The sequence below is a fragment of the Eleginops maclovinus genome, chromosome 10 (assembly GCF_036324505.1).
Source record: "Eleginops maclovinus isolate JMC-PN-2008 ecotype Puerto Natales chromosome 10, JC_Emac_rtc_rv5, whole genome shotgun sequence".
Taxonomy (NCBI): domain Eukaryota; kingdom Metazoa; phylum Chordata; class Actinopteri; order Perciformes; family Eleginopidae; genus Eleginops; species Eleginops maclovinus.
Window position 1 is genome coordinate 20998687 of NC_086358.1, and position 7530 is coordinate 21006216.

The 7530-nt window shown below is 44.5% G+C and overlaps 1 long non-coding RNA gene across 1 annotated transcript; it reads right to left on the minus strand.

Moving 5' to 3' along the window:
- Nucleotides 1-1058: 1058 nt before the first annotated feature.
- LOC134870333 (uncharacterized) lies at nucleotides 1059-2505 on the minus strand. The gene is made up of 2 exons (XR_010166547.1): nucleotides 2398-2505; nucleotides 1059-1773 (listed from the first exon to the last, which is right to left on the minus strand). It is a non-coding gene; the product is annotated as an uncharacterized LOC134870333 (long non-coding RNA).
- Between the last annotated feature and the right edge of the window lie 5025 nt (nucleotides 2506-7530).

A 7530-nucleotide genomic window follows, 5' to 3' on the forward strand; every position in this document is an offset into this window, starting at 1 on the left:
TCTTTATTCTTTCTTTAAAATAATCTTTAATTTAATTTAATTTAATAAATCTACTTTTATTATTATAAAATCTGCGTGGCCTCTCTTTCATGTTTCATGCATTGAGCTATGCATGTAACACCAAATACACACGCGCACGCGCAGGCACATCAGTGGGCCGCGGATTGCTTTCTAGTCCGAATGGTGGTCCCTGGGACAAAACCAGTTGAAAACCCCTGCTCTATAGAGTCACCAAGGATCCCTTGAGCAAACAGAAGAGGCATCAGTTTGTTTTGCCCCAAAGTCTGGTATACAAGGCCTTGCGTGGTGTACATGACTTGGCCGGACATCAAGGGCAGGCAAGAACGATTTACCTGACAAGACAACGCTTCTTCTGGCCTCGAATGGAGCACCAAATTAAGGACTATGTGAAGTGCTGCCAGAGGTGCATCCTGGCCAAGACACCGGATCCTTCTGCCAGAGCTCCGCTTGAAAGTATCAGGACCACCGCTCCTATGGAACTAGTGTGTTTGGATTTCTGGAGTGCGGAAGATAGCAAGCAGCGTTCAGTAGATGTTCTTGTCCTGACAGATCACTTCACAAAGTTGGCCCATGCCTTTCCCTGCACAAACCAACAAGCAAAACAAGTTGCTAAGAAGTTGGGATAACGTCTTCTGTGTGTATGGGTTTGCGGGGCGCATACATACAGATCAAGGAGCCAACTTTGAGAGTGAGCTCATCGCAGAACTGCTTAAACTATCGGGTGTCTCCAAGTCACACACTACAGCCTACCACCCCATGGGGAACGGAGGGACTGAGAGATTTAACAGGACTCTGGGGGGTATGCTCCGTTCACTGCCACTGAGAGAGAAGGCCAAGTGGCCCCAGCAAATCCAGACCCTGACATTTGCATACAATGCGACAGTGCATGAGACGACTGGCTACGCACCCTTCCACTCAGGGTGTCTGCAGGTTTTAACAAGTGCAATTTTAGACTTTTTTAGACCTTTTTTAGACCATCATGGGTTAAATTTAAGACCTTCACGAAGTATTAAAAAAAAAGAAATAACAAAGCCAGATTGCCGTCAATTTACATTTATTGTCAATGAAACAAACATATTATTTACATTATTTACATGCTTTTAAGCTCTGCACTTTTGGTGGCAATTTCATCCCCCAGAACCTTAAGCTGGGAGAGCTTGTCTTTGGCAGCCCTCCTCAGAGCATTTGATTTTGAAATCAGATGTGCCATTTTGCTCCCAGCCTTGCCCTCTGCTTGCTCTGCCAACTCATCTGCCTCTTTGCCCAGGCTCTCAGTAACTTTATGTAGACTGTCCCTCTTGACTTTCAGGTCTTGTGACTGCTCCTCCGTGTGTGCCCTTTTCTTCCCTTGTGTCTCTGTCTCCTTCTTCTTCCTCTGTTCGTCCAAATGCACACGGTACCGTGACCTGGCAGCCATGACAGATTTCATTAGGTCAGATGTAAGTGGAACCTTGGTAACGCCCCCATGTATTGCAACGTAGTCGTAAACAAGCCTGTGTGCGACCAATGTTTCTTCTTGCATATTCTCCGTCTCGATCTCTTTGTTCACTGAGAAGCCTCTCTCTACAGACGCCTGACCATGAGAAAGCAGTAAAAGGGTCTTGCAAAACGCCCAAAGATCTGGGTATGCCTTGCCGATGAAGCCATGAAGGAAGACATCTAGCCTCTTTTGCATTGGCTTGAAGGAGATGAAATCTTCATGCCTGCACTCCACAGACAACGCAGCATCGAACTGTTGGAGAATGGTGTCCCCTGAGACAAAAAGATGTAAAAATAAATGTATTTATGGCTTCCATTTAGTCATCACCATTGTGGCTTTCCTTACAGCTCTGTGGGGGTACAGTCTTTAAACCACACAAAACGGGTGCATGGAAATGATTTGCTGGAGTAACCTAACTTAAGAGATCTACACTCAAATATATTGTGATCATATTTTGACATACAATAAATACGGATCAGTTGCTAAATGCAGATGCTAAATATAATATACAAGATTATCTGAAAGTGGCACGCATAATTTTCCTCAGCCCTTTCTAGAACTCCTAGTACCAGCACAAACTCCTCCTGCCAGCTGCCTGTTGAGCAGAAATGTCTGCACAAGTCCCTTCATCTTTGCCTTGCAGCCGTCTGGATCACTGCTCATCACTGTGGGGTCTAGACAATCCATCTGCCTAACGGTACTGTACTTAAGAGGACTCTTCTCCTGTACGTTCTTCACCATGCTTGAGAGTCTTTGCATGCAGTCCCTTTTAAATTCAAGAATCCTGAGGTCTGAACTTTTGCTGTTCTGTACAGAGAAATGCGAAAGGAATGTAAGCAAAAATGCTGTACAGATGGGCTTCCCCCTGATAATCTTTGACATTAAGCTATTAGTACCTTGAGGGCCTCCTCAGCACCCAAGCCAATATCAACACAGTGCACCGGCATCAGGATATTCTTGTCACCTATGTCCAGTTTGGTAAGCTGGGCTGTGGTGATGTCCTGCAGAACCTCTCGTTTCACGAAATGACGCATCAGACTCTGTTGGACGATAACAAAAGAAACATTTCAATTACATAATTACTTTGCAAAATACTGTGTACCATTTTGACTGTTGTAGATTTGCTGTGAATGTGTCTTTGTTCACAACTGTATTTGTTTAATTACAGGCCTACATAATGCTTTACTTTTGAGCTGGCGGTGTAATGGGGTGGGTGGGTGGGCTGGCATCATAACCACACCAAAACTCTCAAAATCAATATAATGCAATCATAAAATCCATACATCCATTTCATGACAGTTTCCTAAATAATGTTCTGCTCATTAGAAAAGGCATTACCTTGATCAACTCTGCCAGATCTTTGCCTAGGTAAGGCATCACCGGCTCCTCAGTCTGGTACTTCCTTAAAAACGGATCAAATAGCTGGGCGATGCTCCTGAAAAACTGCAGCTTAGGTAGAGTCAGGGGATCTTTCTGGGCTTCTTCGATTACAGCAAAGCTTCCAGTGCCAGGATTTGGAAGCTCCTTTCTCCTCACAGCATTGGTGTACACCAGCATAGATGACCAGATATCCAACGCTCGTATCACGACAGGCAGGTTTTCCAGCCATCGGTGCCCACACCATGCCAACGGGAAGCGGGTAGACCTGGTGGTCTTCTCGTAGTCCTCTCGTCTTGCGGGAACATTATGCAACAATGTGTGCAAGGCCCTGAGGATCTTGTCCACCTGCCACGATGAGAAGCCTGTTTTAAAGGCATTGTGTACGGTGTGTAACCCGCAGCTACCAACAGATATGAGCTGAGAACCAGCGTACAGGTCAGCATATTCCGCCTGGAACAGCTCAAAGAACTTAAAATTTACATTTGGACCATCCATTGAGATCGAAATCAGCTTGCTGAGGTCCAGGTGGCCCGCACATTCCTAAGGGAAGGAAACAAATCAACCAGTCAATTAAATTAGCATATATTTAAACAACAAAATCACACACACAGGCAATAGTTATGTGCAGCTAGCATACAAATAAGTAATGGGAGCAGAATGTAAAGGTTGGGCAATGAAAAGGAGGCATGTACAAATTATGATTAAGAGAAGGCAATTTAATACACAGATGTCCTCATTCATTCTCTCACACAGCAATTGCAGAGCACTACTTCAGAAAATGAATAAACCAAATCTCCCAATGATCAAAATATTTTCACTAAGAAACGTTTGGACATGGTGACAGAGACAACTGTATATGCGGATCAGACGCGCAGCCACACACCTTCCGATTTTAAATGGAGCCCCTTTTCATAACAGGAGATGAAATCGTTCGTCGGTCTTTGCATTACGTTTGGGATCATAAAACTACCGCAACACGGAAGTTGTATGATCCCTGCCGTAATGCAGAGACCGACGAATAACATACATCCCCAACAATGACAAATCAACTATGCTGCGTTACGCAGCAACCGACATCTGGGGCCATGTTGTTGTTATGCAACAACCGGTGCTGGGGGCAATGTTGCGTTACGATAAACCCGGTGTGACAGCTGGCTACCCCGTAACAAGATGTTACTCCAGATGTAAGAAACGCAGCGATTGGCCAAAAGTACTTCTATTAATTTTAATCAAGAGTGACATTTTTACGACCAATCAGTGGATAAAAATAATACAATAAAAGCACTTACTTTGATCTCCTTCAGCAAGTCGTTTGCTGTGGCATGGCCCATAAATTGTGAGCCCAGGTACCGGGACTGTACCTGGCCGTCATCCCAGTACCTTACGTGAAGGTCCAGTTGCTTCCTCTTTGTTGCGTGGTTAAGACTTTCGTCAAACATAATGACGAAGGGCCCGGTCACCTTTGAGATAAGCTCTTTTTTGACGAACTCTGCCACTCCAAATCGGAGTATGTACGACGTCTTGTCTCTCCCGCATTGGAATGTTTTGGCAACTGTGGAGTCGGGGAACATCGCTTGGAAAAGCTCTCCGATGCCGTCATTGGATCTGCATGACTGGTGTTTAGCCACTGTGTTAAGCGCCCACAGAACTTCTGCCTTCATTGTATCAGTGGAGCCCTATAGATCACGAATATTACCCGTATTATTTATTGACGACGTGCTGCTTGCTACTGAACAGAACTGGGCAATTCCATGGGAATTGCGTGCTGCATTTGCCGACTCCTGGTGTTTGCTGGATTTTGTGTGAGACTCCAGTGCCTTGATGCCCAGGGTCCCGAGTTTAAGAGTTCTTTTGCAAAACGTGCAGTATGCCTCACTGTCATCAGCGGGAACGCGTTTCAGCCAGTCTGCAAATTGCCTTATTGAGAGCCAATTGTCGTTGAATTTACATTTACCCATCCTTTTTTTTAACTTTCTCCTGCCATTCGGACGTTATCCTACTTCGTAACTATTCCCGCCTCGCACACAGAGAATCAAAATACTTGCTGCTGCATCCTGTGACGACAGTACATTTCCGTTTCACATCTGTAGTTTTATTATTGTACGTTCCACTAACAGCACATGTCATGTAGAACTACACGGACCATAACTGCCACCATAACAGAAAAAGCAAAAAACAGAACGGCGTGGAAAAGGACGTAAAAACAAAACAAACAAAAAAGATAATCCTTTGTCGATATTTTGCATTGAAACGTAGGTCTTAAATTACTCAAACCCAATTTTAGACTTACACTGCGAAATATCTCTATATTTTAGACTTTTTTAGGCCTTAAATTGAAAATGTGTAATTTTAGACTTTTTTAGACTTTTTAAGACCCCGCGGACACCCTGTCCACTTAATGTTTGGTCGGGTTCCAAGGCTCCCCGTTGATGTGATGTTCAAACAGGTCCTACACGACCCAGTGGTTGTTGACTATGGCAGCTATGTAACAACGCTTATGTCCCAACTCCATGAAGCAGCAGACATTGCTCGAAAGCATGCCATCAAGGAGCAAGACAAGCAAGCCAGAGGTTACAATCGAAAGATCAAGGGGACTTGCCTGAGCGTGGGAGACAGAGTACTTCTCGCCAACAAAGGCGAGAGGGGAAAGAAGAAACTTGCGGACAAGTGGGAACAAACAGTCTATACTGTCGTGGACAGCAACCCACAGACCCATGTCTACATGTTGGAAGATGACAAGGGTAAAACAAAGGTAGTGCATCGCAACCTTATCCTGGATATCAGCTTCCTGCCCATAGAGTCTGCTCAAGGAGACATGCCGGAGACCGAGAACAGTCTTGATGATTCAGAGGACGGGTCTCGGATGGAGGATCTCGTCAACTCTTTGGATGAGGAAGAGGGTTCGGAGGATAGGACAAGCGCATGGGCACTGAGTGGGGCGGAAGACACTGCCAGTCACCGGTCCTGTGACGAAGCTGATACAGACGAAGATCAGTCTGATGCAGAGCTAGATCAGTCAAGTGTACCAGATACAGCATCAGTGATCGACGCAAGCAGTGTCCAGTCATTCAGACCGGTTACAGCGTCAGCAGTTGACACATCAGACTCAGTGTCGATGGTTGACACAGGCCATGTCCCGACCGTTATTTCTGACACTTTACCAACGGTTGCAGAACAGGGCCGAGACAGCCAAGTACCCACTCAAGCAGACACGCAGGGTGTGGTCAGGACACGTGCTGGCAGGGTTGTTAAGAGAGTCAGCCGTTTTGTAGAGACAATGGCTCAGAGGCCGACCAGCATGAGGGGGTTCGCAAACTCTTTCAGTAAGAGATCCCAGTCTCTTCTTACCCTGTTCTAAAAGGGGCTGTATTATTTCTTCTTGTTTGTTTTCTTTTATTGAGATGTTTCTTTTTTTATCGTTGCCTTTTTTTTTTTTAACATTTTGCAATGTGTCACTGTAATTGATGTACTGTTTACTGTATGTGCTCACGAGTACGGTTTGGGACTCAAGTAGGCCGGGTAGTTTGGTGTACACGGCACCAAGCAATTCTAAGAGGGGACTAAGGGTTGATCACCCTTTTGATTTCTCTGAACCTGTTTACCAGGTAGCTTCTAGCTGATTGTGAAGATGGTATCTTTATGTGAACCCGTGCCAGTTTTAACCCAGTGTTAATGTCCCTGTCAGTGTTATGTCCTGTCAGCCGCTCAGGATTTTGGTGTAATTCAGGAGGGGTGAATGTAGCAGGTATATAAATATACAGGAATGCATTCCACCAATAATCCCTCATGTTTTATTTTATTGTTCCAATATTATTTATTGTCGCTTTTATTTTGGTATGTTTACTACAAAAGACCGTTTTGGGAGCTAATGCTTTTATTTTGAAGTCTTCACTTTCGGCAGTGACGTCATCTACCTGCGTTGCACCCTCTCTCACTCAGTTGTTTGATGGCAGACTGAGGTGAGGAGAGTTTGTCATGTGCTCTTTGTAGATTTCTGTTCTAAATGATGTTTACAGTGTTTATATAATCTTAAACTGTGAAACAAGGTTATCATATCATTCCATGGTGCTAATGTGTTGCTGTGTAGTTGTTTTGCAGAAGTTTGAGTGTTTTAGCAAACTTTTAGTTAAGTGTACTGTTTGGCGGCACTTGTGAGGACTCACACACAGCACCGGCAGCATGTTTAATGGCGTCTTTTCCCCACCACAGACTGGTGTGTTGCGGACGTCCATCTGTATTAATGCTGCTGCATTATTGTGTTTATTTGATGCAGGTATGTTTGTTGCTCCCATGTTTTTGGTCTATTGTGTTTTGTACTATGTGTTTATTTTATTGTTTTATAAGTACTAGTCTCTCAGTTGTTTGATGGCAGACTGAGACTGGTGTGTTGCAGACGTCCATCTGTATTAATGCTGCTGCATTATTGTCTTTATTTGATGCAGAGGAATAAATACGCCACAGTTTCGGTTAAAAACAACAACCGAATCTCCTTGTCCATCAAACACGCACAACACAACGCAGAGTCGTAGCAAGGGTCTGCTGAGACCTGCTTGGGGTCAACATTTGCTACAGCAACCAGCCAAAATATGAATGTGATACTAAATTTTGGGGGTTCTAGGGCAAATGAGGACTGCAACATGCAGATCCGC